Source organism: Miscanthus floridulus, chromosome 16 (assembly GCF_019320115.1).
Source record: "Miscanthus floridulus cultivar M001 chromosome 16, ASM1932011v1, whole genome shotgun sequence".
Classification (NCBI taxonomy): Eukaryota; Viridiplantae; Streptophyta; class Magnoliopsida; order Poales; family Poaceae; genus Miscanthus; species Miscanthus floridulus.
Genome location: NC_089595.1, coordinates 66,336,869 through 66,354,359, shown reverse-complemented (window position 1 = coordinate 66,354,359; position 17,491 = coordinate 66,336,869).

The window sequence follows — 17,491 nt, the reverse complement described above, 5'->3', positions numbered from 1 at the left end:
ATCTAGTTCAAACACAAGACAATAATGCAAATGAAACCCATGCAAGGCTTATTCAATGTGGGATTTCGATGAATCATATGAAAGCAAGCACGTGAGAAATAATTAAGTGAGACATGAGGGATTGCATATGGAATGGTCTCATAGTTGTAGCTTGCTACATTAAAAGACAACTATACAAATGAAAGAATGAATTATGAGCTTAATGGATGATTCAACACAAGGTGTGACTTGATGGCTTGAGGTGGTGAAGATAGCAAGGAAACGCTTCGAGGTACTAAGCAAGGGTGAAGGGCAAGCGATGGCTTGGTGGCCGAAGAACCTAGCTAGGGTGAAGAAGAAAGTACTTGCATTTAGTTGAAGTACTAATCAAGCCATGATGGTCATATTGAGGTGGAGGATCAAATTTATATTAAATAAATTGTTGGAAGTGATTTGATACATTTGAAGTAAATTCACATCTATTGAATGGAATCAAGTCACATACTCAAGGTGGCTATGCTCAAGAAGAAAATCAAAGTTGACATGTTGACATCCTCACTTGATGAAGATTTAGAGCTATGGCATTTGGATTTGAAGAAAAAAACAACTCAAGGGGTTTAAATTTCTTTTTCATTTGGTCTTGAGTAAATAGGTATGTCGTGCTATTAAGAGGGATGCATCATGTTGATAGATGATTGTTCATAAGTGCTCAAGCCAACCCATGTGAGGTTTGAGTGAGAGAGACACACAAGAGCTAACTCTCCTTGTTGTGGCCGAGCTACGCCTACCAGACATGTTCGGTATGAGCATGGTCACAACATCTTCTGTGTTCTCAAGTTTGGTTCGTCGGAAGTTCTGACAAGTGTTAGGAGTTCCGGGAGTCAGAAGTCCCGGTGAGCGTCGGGAGTTTGGATGCCTCTTGTGCTTTTAACTCTCTAACTTTGGCATGGTGCAAGTCATACCGGTATGCCTACGGGACATGTTCGGTATGCACGTTCTGAGCCCAACGGCTATTTAACGGCTAGTTTTTCAAAGAGCCTATAAATACCCCCAAGCCTTCACCTTTGAATGTTGTTGATTCTGCTAATATCCATACACATTTTTGAGCCTTGAGAACACTCTCCAACCCTCTCTTAGTGAGTGATTGATTCCTATTGCCAAATCCAACTGTGGGTTGAAAGAAATTCAAAATTGAGAGCAAGCCACCACGCGAGCACTTGTGCATATTGTCAATCTCATGATTTGCATTTGTTACACTTGGACTCTTTGGTCCTAAATGGCTAGGCGTCATCGGAGAGCACCCGAGAGATTGTGGTATGCCTCAGAAAGTTTGTAACGGTCGATTCCACCGCCGCAAGGGAAGGAATCAACTAGTGGAAGAAGGAAAAGGAGTTGGAAAAGACTCTAGCTAGAGTGACCTTTGTGTCTCCTCTAGAGCTGACCTTCACTGGGTCGCTCGCAGCCCCCTCAATGGAGAGTAGGACTCGACGGAGTCCGAACTTTGGTAAAACAAATATCGTGTCTCAATTCTCTCTCATTTGATATTTGTGATCCACTTGGGTTGTGCTAGCTAGTGTGTAGGTGTATATAGTGAGATACAACTCTTAGTAGGTCCTTGTAGCTTGGAGTAAAAGATTGGAATCAAAGGCACCAAGTTTGGTCCTCGGTGTGCTAAGCCCGTGAATCTCGGACATGTCCGGTATTTATCACCTGTGCTGATTTTTGTTGTTCTTCGCTCTAATCTCTGTGTTGCAGGGTCGTGGCTCTTATATGTATTTAGTACTTTCTATATACTCTATGGTCAGCTCGTGAGGGGTTAGTTTACTCTAGTTTGGAGCTTCCAAGCAATTAAAAGCTCTCACTCTAATCGTTTCCACATTTAAAGGTGTTATTTTTCAGAAACGCCTATTCACCCCCCCTCTAGGCGGCATCCTAGGTCCTTTCACCTATAGACTCTTGTTCTCCTCTAGCATCGGGGCCATCTTTTCTAGTTGCCACCGACGTTGCTTGGACACTTTCATGATGTTTTGCAACGAGCAAGGGGTTAAAAAGATTGCAATAATCAATGGACATAATAGAAGGATTTTCACAAGGCCTACCTTAATACAGCCGATCATTATCGCTAGGTAGGTTCTCAACCTCTTCATCTCTGCGCTCGTCTCCCCCTCCTCCAGCATCTCAAACTCCTTACCATGCTAGATAACTATGCGGAGGACCTAGGGAGGCGGAGAGAGCTCCCGTGTGATTTCTTCAACAACCACAGCAGCCGCTTGCAGAGGTGCTCTCCTCGGTCGCTGATGTGCTCAGACAGGTTGTTCAAGCCTTGCCTCCACTGTTGACACCACTGGTGCCATCGTTTGCTCAGCAACTGTGGGCGAATCTCATGCCGCATTGCTTGGCACATCCCCTGTGGCCTCTGCTTCTACTTCGGTAGGATCAGCTAACATCGCCGTTGCGCCCCACAACCCCTCATCGCCCAGATCACCCCGTCATGCATCCCACCTCCATGCAAGGTCGGGTAGGTAACTAGTGGCTCCTCCATGGTAGGGGCGGCTAGTTCTGCAATCGCTAGCTGCTGCACAGTGGGGGCAACTGGATCCGCTCCTCCTTGTCCCTGCTAGGTGTGGGGAGTTTTTGGTTCTACCGCATGCTCCATGCCATTAGCAGCAGTAGCCTATAGGTCCTCACTCGACTTTGCACTTTGGCACACAAACAACTCATCAGGAATCAACACACCATGCTCAAAAAGAATTACGCACAAAGAGGGGAACTTACAATTGGGACTCCCACAGTGCTGTTCAGAACCGGCGCGTTCGCCCAGAACCACCCACTCCAGCACCCGAGCTGCCTGGCACCTCCATGGATGCTGCTAGAGTAACTCACATAGTCCTGGGGGCTTTGATGGGTGCCTGCACTACCGCCACTAGAGTTGTCCGTGCGGTGTCGAGGACTACGGTAGTCGTCCGGGCTACCGCTGCTGGTGCCGCCTGAGCTGCCGCTGTGGGTACCGCCCGAGTACTGTCTGGCCCTAGTGTTGCGGTCTCCTACATCCACTGGCTTTTGCATGTCTCTGCCCCTACTGGCATAGACGACGAAGGCATCATGGCCCTTGGGGAAGGAGGCGTTGTCGTCTCATCATCGTCCGATGAGCTCGACACATACATCTATCGTCTTTGGGGCTAGGCGGTAGCTCCAATGCTCATCGGCTTCTCTTCATGATGAGATGACCCTATTGTCTTCTTTCTCTTTGGGGATGGCTCCTTGTCAGTAGGCCGCTTCTCCTAGAGCTTCTCACGGACATACGACGTCTGCTCATTTTTTTCTCCATCGTCAAGGTTGGCTGAGCTGTCCCCACCTGCCTCTAAGCTGGCCCAACATCGTGGACTGCTCAATCGGGCGTCAATCCCCCTTAGGCAGTCTGCCGATGGCACCACTAAGAAGTACACCGCTCGGTCCTGCCCACGAATCTTCAGGAACATGAATGAGTACATTTCAACAAACAAAGGAATAAATGAATCCAAAAATAAAACTCTTAACCATGGTGGGAGGCTCCCAACATGGAAGGGCCTCTGCTGGTTGTCGATCCTAAGACGCCTCACAAGGTTGAACATCATCGAGATGTGACATTTAACTTCATCCCGACCGATCTCCTTAGGCACCTCAGGGGTCCCATCGGTCTCCCCATGGAATTCATATCTAGGATATGCCCTCTCCTTGCTAGGCTAGACCCGCCAAAAAGTGAAATTTGTTGCCATGATCACCCCATCTAACCTTCTCTGATCTATCAACGCCAAGAGCTCCATCACTTGCTCCATCCCATTGATGCTAGGCCTCTCTAACCACCTGGCATTGCTAACGGGGATCTGATCCACGTCGCATGGCACATATGGCTCCACCTGTGGCATGTAGAACCATCGTTGCACCCAATACTTCACATTCGTGTTCAAAGGGGTGGCGATGTATTGACCCACCATCCCATCCCGAAGCCACAAGTATGCCTCCCACAATCCTAGATCTAGATCCTCGCTGGACTTTCAAGCAAAAGAAGTGGCGGAAGAGATCAAAATGGGGAAGAATGCCAAGATAAGCCTCGTAGAAATGGAAAGATAGAGACATGAAGGATGGAGTTTGGGCTCAGATTGCAAAGACTAATCCCATAATAATCAATCAACCTATGGAGGAATAGATGGATTGGAACATCGAATCCGTGGTAGAAGTAATTTTCAAAAACCACTAGTTCATCACCATGAGGAGTAGGAAAGCTCTCACTGCGAGCCGGACACCATCCCCCATCACCCTATCGGGTAGCACGTTGCGTACCACCAACTGATTGAGCACCGCCTGGTTGCTGACGGACTCCATCCATTCCTCGACGCGATTGAGCTCGTGCGGTCCCCGACTCGACCCGCCACGGCTTCTTTTCGGCGCCATCTCATAGATCTATGGCCTGGAGAAGACTATACGCCTACGGTTGCTCTGATGGTGGAGCAGTTGCCAAGCACAGAGGCGTGGGTACGAGGAGGACAATGAAGCGGCGGAGATAGTGGGGAATGTGCGTCGGGGTCGCAGCGCTCTTATAACCGTTCAACCCCTAGCACTCCGCCTTCTAGGGTTTTTAGGAAACTGCGCCTGCCCCGCCACATTCTCTCCCGAAATCTCCACGCGCCCCGCTGGATTGCTAAATGGGCCTGGTGGGCCACCGCGTCAAACGCGGGCCGACGAAACAGAATTCAATGCTAAGCGTAGATTCGATGGAGTTTTTTAGATATTTTTTCTCTAACCCTGCTACAAGATATCTTCGTAATCTTCCAGAAAGCTCGGGGACTACGTGTGTACACGTCATCTGGCGATGATTGTACAAATTTTCTCAGCTAAGCTAGGGACTGCTTCAGCACCTGAAGACTACTATTTTGGACCCTGGCATCACGTGACTACTTCACCTATTGTTAGGCTCGGGGACTAAGTGGCACACTTCACCTAGCAGTGAATATGCTTATCTCTGGACTTGGTCTTCTACAGAGCGACTAAGTCGTAGACTGTAATCGTTCAAGATCCCTGCTTCGGCTCTAAGAGTCAATTTTGCCTAAGGCATTGATGCTAAGCATCTCTCTTCGTTCCTAAGGGATTAAGTTCCTCCACACTGACTAAGTTAGGGACGCTAAGCGTCTAACTTCACTGCCCAAAACCTAAGTGGGCACACTTCATCTAAGGTGGAGACTTCAAAATTTTTCACTTGAACTCCTTACATCTTGCCGACCAAGCTCGACTTCATGTGAGTCCGAGCTCAGATCCTAGTTGAAATGCTCAGACATCTGCTTCAATAGCTCGAACACCGCGTTCAACAGCTCGGACGACGTGTTCAATAGCTCAGACGCTTGTTTCAACAGCTCGGCTCCCAGTTAAACTGGTCGAACGCCTGCTCCTAATGACCGGCGATAAGCTGAACTGCACGGACAAGCTCAAGATGGTGTTGCTCGGTGGATACAAGGCGCTCGGGGACTAGCTGTTGGGGTATAACCCTTGATACCCATAGGGTTGTACATGGGCTGAGCCGCTAGGGGAGACCCAGCCCGCAAGACTATGCCGCGTGGAGCATGGTATAGGCTGGCATGCCTCACAAGACTGCGTGAAGATCCTTAGCGATCAAGGATGATCTGTTCGGATATGCTAGATTCTGTAATATCTGTAATTCCTATCTTGTAAAATGATCATGATAGAAACAACCGACCTATAACTCTACCCCCCGGGGGTATATAAGGCGGGTAGGGACACCCTCGTTTTCATTGAATCTCTCATAATACAACCCACAAAGACACAGGACGTAGGATATTACGTCAAGCTGACGGCCTAAACCTGCCTAATCATTGTCTCTTGCATTCTGTGTCACCATCCGGTTCCCTCACGCGCACCTCCACCGATTCATCTACTACCATGGGCATCCCTCGGTAGACTGCCGGACGTATTTCATTGACAATGTGTGTATACAAAGTTGGTGTGTAAAAGATTCATGTCAACTTCAATTGTGTCTATCAACATACGTTAATTAAAAATTGAAAGTTGTATTTGAAGTTTGTGATTAATTTGGATGCACTTTAATTTTGAAATAACCTCAGGTATAAATCGAATTTGAAAGCTGACCTGGCTTGTGCTAGTAGTCGATGATGACACTCCGAGTATCACTTTTGGTTGGTAACACAAACTAAGAGTGTCTTCTAGTCCTGGCCAAAGGCGGAGCTAGCCTTCGCCATTGGCAGTCAGAGCATTTTAGGAGATATAGTTTGATAAATACCATCTTCTAAATTTGATTAAGAGAGGCGGGCTTCTTAAGAGACTCGTCTCTAAAAATAAATGCTATTTTTAGAGGCAGAACCTTATGAAGCCAACCTCTTGAAATGAGCTAGGCCTAGGCCCATTCAACTCACAAACCCTAACCACACATCATCAAAATTTAGAAGTCCCTTAGCTGTTGCCCTCTCACATCCCTCATGCTCTCATGGGACCCACCTCTCCCCCGCCCTCTCTATCTTACGGCTCCCATGCTCCCGTCTCCAGACGTCCATGCTCCCGGTGACCATGCTCCTGTTGTTAGAATAATCTACTGCTTTCCTTGTGTGAACACACAGCAAGGGAAGACGGCGCCGAAAAGGCCCCTTGCTGTGGTACTGTAGCCACTGTCAGAGGCAGGCGCTGAAAGGCTCACCTACCGCACTGTAGCCACATGCAGGGACAAGCCCAGAAGTCAGTCCTGCTGTGTTATCTAGTTACAGTTATAGCATGTGCGTTGTACTAGTACTAGATGGATAGATTTGTATAAATAGACTGCCATGGCAACTCAGTAAAGAGAGTTTAGATTTGCCATCTCCCATATAGGGCTTCGGCCAACGCTGGTGTCTTGTACTATGTGTGTTGCTCTGTTCTCCCTCTTCTTCAACCTCTAGCCACAGTGTGTGGGGACGGACAATGCTTGTTCGTGGTTGGCTTAGCTAGTGGGTGCTCGACAACACTAGCGGGTGCTCAGCATGACTGATGAGTGGTTCATTCACCTGAGCCGGTGATCCTGTGGGCTAACAAGTGGTATCAGAGCCGTACAAGCGTCATCGCTAGACTAACCGCTGGTGATGACGGGTGGTTTGGAGATGGACGACAGCAGTGGCACTGCTGTGGCTGCCCAGCCATGACCGGAGGTCGTTGTTCACACGGTGCGGGAGGTCAGCGGCACTAGTTGGCCAACGCTGACTTGCACCAACTATGGAGAGTGGTCGGTGACCATGAAGGTCAAGCTCAGAGCCCGATGGCTCTAGAATGCTGTTGACAAGGGCACCGACAATGAGGAACATGACATGTCAGCATTGGAGGCCATCCTCGCTGCTGTACCAATGGAGTATAGGGAGCCATTGAGGGCAAAGAGCTCGGCTAAGGAGGCATGGGAGGCTATAGCGGCGATGCGCGTCAGTTACGACCGCGCAAAGGAGGCGATGGCCCAGCTTCTGAAGCAAGAGTGCGCCAACCTCAAGTTCAAGGATGGTGAAACAGTGGAGGACTTCTCCCTCTGCCTATAGACGCTCATCAGCAAGCTAAAGAGCCATGGTGTCACCATCGACGAAGAGGAGGCTGTCTCTAAGTACCTCCACTCCATGCCGGTAAAGTACATACAGATCACTCTCTCCATAGAGATGATGTTGGACTTGTCCACCCTCACCATTGAGGATGTGACAGGCTATCTGCGGGCAATGGATGAGCGCCTAGAGCAGGCGACAGCAACGAAGCACAGCGGCAAACTACTGCTGACAGAGGAGGTGTGGGCTGCTCGAAGGAACTTTGGGAAGGCAGCCTCCTCCAGCTACGGTGGTGATGGCAAGCGCCGCGGCAAGGCTTCTTTGGAGAAGAAGAAGCAGGTCGACCCCAACACCTGCCAGCATTGCGGGAAGATGGGCCATTGGGCATGGGAGTGCCCAAATCGCAAGCAGGAGAAGAAGGCCGAGGCTCATCTGGCGCAAGCTGATGATGATGATGAGGCCACTATCCTGATGGCGATGTTTGGTGATGGTTCAAGGGTGGCTATCCAAGGGCGCGACACCATCATCTTTAGGTGCCAGAATGGGAAGCACCGCGCGCTAACGGATGTATATTACATCCCGTAGCTGCGTTCTAGCATCATCAGCATTGGTCAGCTGGATGAGTGTGGTAGCGAGGTACTGATCAAGGACAGAGTCCTTAGGATCAGGGGCCAGGAGCAGCGACTTCTTGCCAAGGTGAAGAGCTCCCTGAACCAGTTGTACCTACTCGACCTAAAGGTAGAGCAGCCGGTGTGTCTGGCGGCAAGGCACATCGAGGAACCATGGATGTGGCATGCCTGGTTCGGACATCTTAGCTTTGACCCGCTTGGTCGGCTGGAGAAGATGGTCCGAGGGCTACCCCACATCAAGCACGGAGGCGAGCTGTGTGACAGCTGCCTAGTCAGGAAGCAGAGGAGGCTACCATTCCCAAAGGTGGCCAACTATCGCGCGAAGGATGCTCTCGAGCTCGTCCACGACGACCTCTATGGGCCGATGATGCCAGCTACAAATGGTGGTCGGTGGTACTTCCTCCTGCTCGTGGATGATTGTAGTCGCTACATGTGGCTGCAACTCCTGACGAGCAAGGACGAAGCGATGGCGGCGATCAAGAAGTTCAAGATGCGCGCGGAGGCCGAGAGCAGCAAGATGCTCTGCATGCTAAGGACTGATCGCGGGGGCGAATTCACTTCAGTGGAGTTCACTGCATACTGTGCGGATCAGGGTGTGGTGCGACACCATACTGCGTCGTACTCGCCACAACAGAATGGCATGGTGGAGAGGCAGAACCAGACGGTGGTCGGCATGGCTCGATCCATGATGAAGGCCAAAGGCATGCCGGCAAGGTTCTGGGGTGAGGCGGTGACCACAACGGTGTTCATCCTCAACCGCGCTTTGACCAAGGCCCTAACGGGCAAGACGTCATTCGAAGCTTGGTATGGGTGCAAGCCGAGCGTGTCCTTCCTCTAGACATTCGGCTGCATTGGCCACATCAGGAAGACGAAGTCGATCCTCACTAAGCTGGAGGACAGGAGCACATCGATGGTGTTCCTGGGCTACGCAGAGGGTACCAAGGCATACCGGCTCTACGACCCAAGCGGAGACAAGGTACTTGTCTCGCGTGACGTCGTGTTCAACGAGATGGCGGCTTGGGACTGGAGCAGTCCGAGCATGGGGGAAGCTGGCGGCTTCACCAACACCTTCGTCGTCGAGCATTTGGTCATCCACGGTGGTGGAGACACTGGGGAAGAGGTGCTGAGCACTCCAAGAGGAGTGCCGAGCACTCTAGCGGTAGGGCCGAGCACTCCTGGGGTAGTGCTGAGCACTTCGGGAGGGATGCCGAGCACTCGGGGAAGAGTACCGAGCACTCCTAGAGGGATGTCGAGCATGCCAGGAGTGGCATCGGGAGGTTCTGCAGTGGTGGCGACCACTCTAGGATGGGTACCGAGCACTCCCGTGGCGGAGCCAAGACATCATGTAGTGGTGCCGACCACTCCAAGACTGAGGCTAAGCACTCCTACAGTGATGTCGAGCACTGCAGTAGTAGTGATGAGCTATCTAGAAGTAGTGCCGAGCACTGCAACCAGAGTGCCGAGCACTCAAGGTGCTGTGCCGAGCACTCCGGTGGAACATGGAACTCCATCAACGCCGATCGAGTTCGCCTCACCTTCCGGTGACATCACTGAGTTCGTGGATGCCTTCCACGAAGGTGAGGAGGTGCGGTTCCATAGGCTAGACGACATCATCGGAGGAGCAGGACCCTCAGCACTGGCTGGTCAGCTGCTCAATGATCAAGAGCCGCTACTTGTCAGTGCAGAGGAACCACCCATGTTCGTGCTGGCCGAGCGCGATGGAAACTAGCGATGGGTGATGCTGGAGGAGATGAAGGTGATCGAGGAAAATGAGACATGGCAGCTCGTCGATCCACCTCCAGGATGATGTTCGATCAGCCTGAAGTGGGTGTACAAGGTCAAGCACAAGGCGTGCCTCATCGCCCAAGGCTTTGTTCATCGTGAGGGCATAGACTTCGAGGAGGTCTTTGCGCCAGTAGCGTGCATAGAGTCGGTCTGTTTGCTACTAGCCTTGGCAGCAGCAAAGGACTAGTGTGTCCATCACTTGGACATTAAATCGGCCTTCCTCAATGGTGAGCTGGCGGAGATGGTCTTCGTCAGGCAACCTCTAGGTTTCGTCGTCAAGGGAGAGGAGCACAGGGTGCTCCGACTGCTCAAGGCGCTCTACGGGTTGCGGTAGGCCCCATGAGCATGGAACGCCAAGCTTGACGCCACGCTGGGCGAGCTTGGGTTTTAGCGGTGCACAACCGAGCACGCGCTCTACACGCAGTGATGGGGAAGGAGGAGCTCATCGTCGGCATGTATGTGGATGACTTAATCGTCACCGGCGAGCGCACGGAGGACATCAACGGCTTCAAACGTGAGATGGAGGCTCATTTTCGAATGAGCGATCTCGGCGCACTCTCCTACTACCTCGGCATCGAGGTGAGACAGGGGAGGTAGGAACTCATGCTTAGTCAGAGCACGTATGCCTCTAAGCTGTTGGAGCGGAGTGGCATGGCTGAGTGCAAGCCATGCATGACTCTGATGGAGGAGCGGCTAAAATTGACGAAGGCCAGTACTGCGGCGAAGGTGGATGCAACACTCTACCGAAGCATTGTCGACGGTCTACGCTACCTAGTCCACACGAGACCGAATATTGCGTTCGCCGTAGGCTACGTCAGTCGCTTCATGGAGGATCACAGAGAGGATCACTGGGCTGCGGTAAAGCGGCTACTATGCTATGTCAAAGGGACGGTGGATCAAGGGATCATTTTCCCAAGACCGGCGAGAGTAGGCTACAGTTCACTGTGTTCAGCGATGCAGACATGGCGGGGGACATCGACGGACGATGGAGCACCTCTAGCGTACTCGTCTTCCTCTGGTCGGCCCCAATTTTATGGTTGTCACTGAAACAGAAGGTGGTGGCGCTATCTATGTATGTGGCAGAGTACGTAGCGGCGGCCACAGCGGCGTGCCAAGTTGTGTGGCTACGCCAGCTGTTGGGCGAGCTGACCGGTGCGGAAGCTCACCCACCAGCACTGATGGTGGACAACCAGCCTGCCATCGCCCTCACGAAGAATCCGGTTCTGCACAACCGGAGCAAACACATCGACGTGAAGTTCCACTTCCTCAGGAACTGTGTCGATGGAGGGCAGATCGTCATCGAGTTCGTCGAAACTGGTCGGCAACTCGCGGACGTCCTCACCAAGCCGCTCGGACGTCTTCGACTCACGAAGCTGAAGGAGATGATCGGCATGGAGAGGGTACAAGGGATAGCAGTAGGATTAGGGAAAGAATTGTTAGAATAATCTACCGCTTTCCTTGTGTGAACACACAGCAAGAGAAGACGGCGCCGAAAAGACCTCCTGATGTGGTACTGTAGCCGCTATCAGAGGCAGGCGTCGAACGGCTCACCTGCCGCACTGCAGCCACATGCAGGGACAGGCACAGAAGTCAGTCCTGCTGTGTTATCTAGTTACTGTTGCAGCATGTGCGCTGTACTAGGACTAGATGGATAGAGTTGTATAAGTAGACTGCCACGGCAACTTAGTAAAGAGAGTTTAGATTTATCATCTCTCATACAGGGCTTCGGCTAACGCTGGTGTCTTGTACTGTGTGTGTATACTCTGTTCTCCCTCTTCTTCAACCTCTAGCCATAGTGTGTGGGGACGGACAACGCTTGTTCGTGGTCGGCTTAGCTAGTGGGTGCTCGGCAACACTAGCGGGTGCTCGGTAAAACTAGTGAGTGGTTCATTCCCCTGAGCCACTGATCGTGTGGGCTAACACCTGTCTCTAGACCGTGCTACCATCTCTGCCACTGTTGTGCTCCAGCTGGATCTCCGAGCGTGTGGCGTTGGCCCGTCCCTCGTCCATCAGGCCACAGGTGAGGATGTTGCACTCTTAAGTTGAAGTGTTGAACCCTTCTTCCCGCGGGGGGCAGCGACATCTGAGCGCATGCTGATCCCCTCATCTCTCCCCTTCTCTCCATATATCCCTCTCTCCTCTCATAACTGTGGCCCTCAGTCTCTCTTCCTCTCTCTCAGATGTGCAGCCTCATGGTGGAGGCGTCCATGAAGCAGGAACTAGCAGTGGACACATGGACGATGTGGCGGCCTGTAGGGACTAGACTGTGGCGCTAGGTGGTTAGGGGTGGGCCACAGTGGCGAAGCCACAGTGCATGTGTCGGGGTCATGCGACCCCGATAACTTTGTACGAATCAGTGGAACCCCGCGTATTCCGGCCAGCTACGACCCCATCAGATTGAGTTCATGAATCTGTGCGACCCCGGCAGCAGTTTAGTCTAGATTCGCCGCTGGTGGGCCAAGGAAGGGATGAGCTAATTCATCCGGGAAAACAACCACTGTGGTTCTTCTTCGAAGGAGGCATCACAGGCGAGGGCTCCGTGGCGAGCGGAAGGGGCTGATTTTTTTTTTTCACCTGCAGCCTCTAGACACCTGAATTGACCATCTCTACAAATCCTTTATTGCAGTAGTGAGTGAAGAGACCTCGGTAGCCATGGCGGCTTGCTTCTTCCCTCCCGGTTATTTAAGCGCACACCTGCATGCCTACAACTAGTTTATTGTTTGTATTGGTTCTGGTTGTGAAGGGGTATTACTACTCCGGTTGTATTGTGACGGCAGCTTTGTTAATAGTGTTAGTTTTTTTCTCTTTCTTTTTTACTTACATTATTTGCTTGTGCGAATAATTTTTTACTTGCCGCCTAATAACTCTACTAAATTTACAGCCATAACTATACTCCAGTGTTCGTATGTGGGAGCCTATTGTAATCCAGCTGCTACGGAAGGCAAATCCATGTGATCACAGCTCAAAGTTGGCGTCTACTACTCCTAGAAGAAACGGCAGCAGGTCACCAGTGACCACAGACGACCAGCCTTCCTCTACGGCCTACCAACCTTCCCAGCATCTTCGCGCCGCCCGCAGCCCTCCGAGGCCAGCCGGGTCCCACGCATGGAAAGCGTGAGTGCCTTGGCCACCCTGTCAGTCTATCACCACCGCCCCGCTCCTTTGCCTCTCTCCTCGTGAAGCGTGGCACAGCAGGTGGTCCCGACCGAGTTGCCCAAATCCTCCTAGAGATCCGTCACACTCTCCACTTCTCTCCGGCGGCGCGCGCGACACAGAAGGGAGGAAGGGAGCCAAACCTCGGAACCCCTCACACTCTCCGCCTCTCTCTCTCTCGCGCGCGCTCTCGCAGCCTTCCATGGACTCCGGCTCCAACACCTCCGACGACGAAATCTCCCCAGAGCAGTTCCGTGTCGTTCGCCGGAGGCCTTGTCGACCAGACACAGATCAGCAAGGTGCAGCCGATGCCGTGTACGTGCCCACCCCCACCATGGCCGCGCTGTCGCCGCGACAAGGCACAGATCAGCAAGGTGCCCATGCCGTGGACGTGCCCATGGCCATGGAGAGGAGGTCGCCGGGCCCTCCTCCTAGGTCTGAATCTGGTGCCCACTGGAGGCGCCAGCCGACCAGTTTCCGGGCTCTGGCTCTAAGGCCGCCCTACACAGTGGAGAGCATCTTCCACAACTATAGCAAACGCCGCGGAGCCCTCATCCGTGCCCTCACCGAAGGTAGTAAACGAGAATCAGCCTCCGACCTTTGTGCATGTCTTTCTCGATTATATTCTTCTAGCTAGCTCATCACTCTGCAATGTCTTGGATCTGGTTAGCAAGGTCGTCATACTATCCGATCCGTTTTATTTTGTTAGTTCTACCACTGCTTCGGTGCAGATGTACTGTTGCATCCAGGTACCGACAGTGCAACAAGTGCAAAAAAAAATTTCCGACTGAACCTTCATCCACCAGTTCTTTCAAGCTGACAATTTCCAAGTTAGAAGAGCTTGGATCTCTGAGAGACAAGTTATCTCCTTGACCTTGTATTCTTCATGCTGCTTAAACCCTGAAAAGATGCTACCATCAGGCCCTATTACTGGTGAGGTATGCCAGCCAGCAGTAACACTAAAGCCTTCGTTCATCGTCTTGCTTGCTGAATCCAAATGGCAGATCACCATCCATTTCTTTCACTCCCTTATTTTGAGCACACACAAGGCTTGCTATCCATGAGGATACATCCTCAGAAGTTTCCAGGGATGCTGTCCTTGCCGGAACATCAATGCCACTATACAAACCTCATCTAGGTTTTCATGCATATTTTTGGCATATTCTGGTGGAGACAGTGCAAGTGCAATTGCCTTCGTGTGAGCAATGTACAGTAATAGTTTCAGAAGCTTCTACGATACACGGTGTTACAGGCATTGCTCTCGATCATTCAGTTGTTCCAATTACAAGCTTGTTCTCTTTTTTTTTTTCTTTTACATGCATGTCTACCAGAAATTTGCATGCCCAGGTTCTAAATTTCGACTTCATCTCAATAATTATGTGAATAACCTCATGGCCTCTATTTTACGCACTTACACTGACGAAGTACCAATGTTTTAATACTAGCGCGTTGCTGTTTTTCTGCTTTGTCAAGTAAATATAGTCGTTTCAAAAAATATTTAAAAAATGCTTTAATACTCACTATCTAACGAGAGCCCGCTTGTGTATGGGTATGCAGATGAGGAGGCATTCTTTCAAAAATGTGATCCTGGTGAGTGCTTGTGGGATATGATCAATATCAATTCTCTGGCCCCATGAAATGAGGTGATCAAGTGAACAGGACGTTTTCTTTTTATTGTATTATTATTATATTATTATTATTGTAGGTATGCAGCCCCTACACTTGTACGGCGGCACGGACTGGGAGCTGGGAGGTGAAACCACCTGAGGTGGAGCTGCCAACGCCGGAGCCTGAGCCAGCACCCGGCATCAACATAGTGAGGGACACGATGGAACGGCACAAGTGGCTGCAACAAGTTGCTGTGCACAGCGATGCATGGCTCATCAACATTTCTCACTTCACTGCTTCATATATGACAGCTACAGAACGGTATTTTATTACTTCGCTCATTAATTAAACATATATATCTATGTCTTAGACATGTTATCTGATGCATTATGAGGAGGTGATAATCAATTCATTAGATGAAATCTCTAGACAGTTACAATTTTTAAAAACATCTATTGATTTTTATCTCATTGTCTAGTACTCCCTCTAGTCATAGACGTTTTGGTCTGTCTTTAAGTCAACCATTTCAAGCAACGCTTACATTTTTCTCTATATGTTAGGTTCAGGTATTTGAAATATCATATGAGTAGATTAATAAATTTCAAATGTAGTGTCACAAAAGTATTTTTTTACTATGTTAAAAATATTTTGTGGAGTACAGGCACAATGCACATTATTCCAGGTAGAAATATGGTTCCAGCACATGCATCTGTCCCTTGCTCATATATAGTTTGCTCTTAATGAGGTGAATTTCATATATCCTGTTAAACAAAAGCAATAGGCAAGGGGATGGAGAGCTGTAGTGTGCATCTATCAGTTTCCTAAAGGAGGGGGTTATATGATGATAGTTTGTTATATGTTTTGCATGGCGCATCTGTTGTATATTGTCATCTGTCTGGGGGCCCTCTCTTGTAGTTTCTTTACTTTCTATGAAATGGCATGCAACTCTCTTGCATCTTTGAGAAAAAATGTTAAACAGAATCATACATAGAAAATGGAACAATACTTGCTTTCTTACGCTATCTCTATAATGTTTAGCATGACAGAAAACATTTTTCCACCTGTGGCATCATCATGACCCATTGTATTCAGTTCTTTTAGTGAAATATAGAATTTATGAATAATATAACCAGGAACATGTGCATTAGCGGAGCCAAGATGAGCACCTCGTGGGGGGGCTAATCAATAGAGATTTAGAACAAATGTCGAAGATTAACGGTGAAATCACGTTTTTTCTACAGTAAATACAAAGGAAAATCACTCTCACAGGGGGGCTGCTGCCCCCCTAGCCCCCCCCCCCCCCCCCCCCCCCCCGTGGATCCGCCACTGAACATGTGTACCAACTAAATTTTACTTTCATGTTAGCATTTAACTACTCTTAGTACATGCAATCAACATCTACGCTGCAGCTCCTTCTGTCAGTCATAGGAGGGGTGTGTTGCCTGATGGTAATTTGTTTTATGTTCTCCATGGCGTCTCTGTTGTAGTGTGGTCATGTCCTTGGGACCCCTCTTGTAATTTCTTTATATTCTTCTTTAATGAGAAGGTATGGTGTTCAAAAAATAAATGATAAACAAAATCGATCATGTATGGGAAACTGAACACTTGCTTCAATTCCTTACTATATTTTAGTAATGTTTAAAATCATATAGTCATGTATAGTTTATAGCAAGATAGAAAACATTTTTCTACATGTGTGGTATCATGGCTAATTATATACAGTTATTTTAGTGAAGTGGAACTTATGGATAAGTGTATAACCTGGAACATGTGTTGAAACTAGATTTTACTTTTGATGTTAGCATTTAACTATTCTTCGTACATGATATCAGTTTATCTTTTTCAACATCTGCATCGGAGCATGATATATTAATCCGTTCTGTTTCCACTGATACACTTAATAATAATATGTTAATTATAAAACAGGGTAGCTTAATTGTGTAGATAGTTGGCTTTGCTTATAGAACAATGTTGCATGTTCACCTGCTATACAAATGATACTAAGGACATAGTTCCATAGAATATGGATTATGTCTTAATATTAGACTATATGATTTCTTCATATTTGAAATAGATAATTGTTTTTATAGCACTTCTTGTCAACCTGCTGACACTAATTATTAGCATATTTGTCTACAATGTTTATATACTGGATAAAACTGTAACCAATTATTGTATTGTTTCTTTCTAATTGATCACTTGGTTGTACACGTGTGGGCTCATAGGGGTTAGTATATGTGTACATGTATGCTGCGACAATAAATTATGTTTTGCAAGAAAAATATCATTCAGCTTAAATTCTTATGCTCATCATAGTTAGGAAAAACTATATTAGAAAAAACTTCCACTATTAGAAAAACTCCAATCACTACCGGTTTCTAAAGCCTATTACTGCAATGGATTTGGATTCCGTAGTGTGTAATAGGCAATGATGGGAGAGGCTATCATTGGCAGTGATTAGAACTGGCAGTGCCGACCTTTAAAATATTCTAGAAAATATCAACCAATCTGTCCGCGGCTCTATGCAAAGGCCACACTCACGCTTGATCTGCTCACCACTATCCACTACTTGCATCAGGGCCCGCAGCCCCGACGAGAGGAGGAGAGAGAGAGAGAGAGAGAGAGAGAGAGAGAGAGAGAGAGAGAGAGAGAGAGAGAGAGAGGAGGGGAGGAGGCCACCTCGCCAGTGCTCCCATGCCGAGGCCACCTACTCGCTAGGAGGATGTGAACGAAGGGGAGAAGGAGACCACTGGTGAGGATGTCACTGCGCTGAGTCGACGG